Source organism: Propithecus coquereli, unplaced genomic scaffold (genome assembly GCF_000956105.1).
Source record: "Propithecus coquereli isolate 6110/MARCELLA unplaced genomic scaffold, Pcoq_1.0 Scaffold163, whole genome shotgun sequence".
Taxonomy (NCBI): domain Eukaryota; kingdom Metazoa; phylum Chordata; class Mammalia; order Primates; family Indriidae; genus Propithecus; species Propithecus coquereli.
In genome coordinates this window covers 206,957-208,868 of record NW_012140858.1, presented here as the reverse complement: position 1 = coordinate 208,868, position 1,912 = coordinate 206,957, and the positions used below count along the sequence as shown (strand labels likewise).

Here is a 1,912-nt window from a genome sequence, read left to right as displayed (position 1 = left end):
GTACATATTTATGGAGTACATGGGATATTTAGATACATGCATATTTCAAATACCTTTTATTGTAGCAGAAGAAAAATAGCTGCGTACCCACAACAAAAATGGCATTTTGCCATTGAGGAACTCCACCTCAAGTTCCCAAAGCAGTAGAAGATAGTGAGAATAAGGTTCCATTGCAAAGAGCACACCTCCTCTGCGGGGGCACCCACTACTCTCTCCACCTGACAGTTATCATGCGACACAGGACTGAAGGCCCAGAGCTGGATGTTCAGAAAAACCAGAAAGAAGGATTTTGCTGGTTTTTTTTTGTTATAGAATCCACTATTTCTCACTTTTTGCTTGTTCTTGTTGCTCTGAAGATTTGAGAAACATTGGTCATGGCCATGTTGTGTGGGTTTTTTTTTTTTTCTGACATTAAATTCTGAAAAATGAGAGATCACCAAGTACAAGGGTCAGTAAATTGCTGCTGTGTATGCATAGCCTAATAGCTGGGCATGTTTTTTACATTTTTCAAAGGTCGTGAAAACAGTGAACATGCAATAAGGACCATATATGGCCCATAAAGCCTAAAATATTATCTAGCCCTTTACAGAAAACGTTTGCCAACACTTGATCCAGTCTCATGCATAAAAATGATGTTTCTTTACCTTTTAAATAATTACAGTAAAATAAGTTCAGGGAATCTATGATTCATAAAACCATGTTTACAGGAAACTTATTATAAGATTAAGACTTCAGTATTTTTCTCAACAGCAAAATAGTTCCTTTGAAATGCTAAACGAAAACCTTTTTCATCTGTTTAATATTACTTTGCTGACTTCTCATGTGAAGATTGGGAGTGGGGAGTAGAGAGGGGAGAGGGAAGTGTGGAGACAGGAGATGAAAGATCAACACAAGACAGACACATTACGGGTTCTGTATACAAGGCCCTCGGTTTGCTGATTCTCAGCTGGTCGCAAATTAACTGACTAGTCATGGCATAAAAGTGAAGTTAGATCCAAAGTCTGTCACAGTTCCAGGTTCTGAAATGACATGTTTAATGATGTCATAGAGAAGTTACCCTTATATTCCGTGCAGGATGCTATAATTAAGAAGAGACAGCTACCGTGATCCATCTGAACCAACAGATTTTCATCAGCAATTGCCAAGTGTAAATCATGGTGCAGATTCTTAAAGACATGGCAAGTATTCATTCAGATTCATTGAATATTTCAAAAGTGGCCATCTTGAGAACAGATTTGATAAACTTTAAATGTCGTTTTTTTCTCCATCCAATATTCCTTCATTGCTCTGTAGCCAGGAGAGATTTTTTAATTCTTGTTCTTCACGTTATTCCTTGAGGGATGGCACTCACTATCTAGAGAAGTAGCCAGGGGACAAATTGATCAAAAAGGTTTTCTTCCTCCTTGATTTTTATTTCTTGCTCCTATTCCAGCTGGACCCAGGCCAGCTCCTAACATATTCCTCCTGCATCTGATCCCGTGAAATCCACCTTAGTTGTACCTGGGAAATTCTATGTCTATGAAAGTAAGAGAGTCCCCATCTTTTCTCTTATCCTAGGAAAGCAAACAGAAACCTCAGGCATGCCTATGGAATGGGTTAGGAAAAATGATGACTAGTATTATCAATGATCCCTTAGGTGGGCACTTTATAAAGCCACTTTCTACCCATTGTCCAAAGTCACAACAAATCTAAATTCATATATAGGACAGAGATAATTATTGATTTATGAAGAAGAAAATTGTCAAGCCGGGCGCGGTGGCTCACGCCTGTAATCCTAGCACTCTGGGAGGCCAAGGCGGGCGCATTGTTTGAGCTCAGGAGTTCGAAATCAGCCTGAGCAAGAGCGAGACCCCGTCTCTACCAAAAATAGAAAGAAATTAATTGGACAACTAAAAATATATAGAAAAAATTA

At 38.8% G+C, this 1,912-nt stretch overlaps 1 protein-coding gene across 1 annotated transcript in view; it reads left to right on the top strand.

The window, feature by feature from the left end:
• Window positions 1-1,912, top strand: part of TXNDC8 (thioredoxin domain containing 8 (spermatozoa)) — a 26,264-nt gene that overhangs the window by 1,536 nt on the left and 22,816 nt on the right. The window lies entirely within an intron of this gene.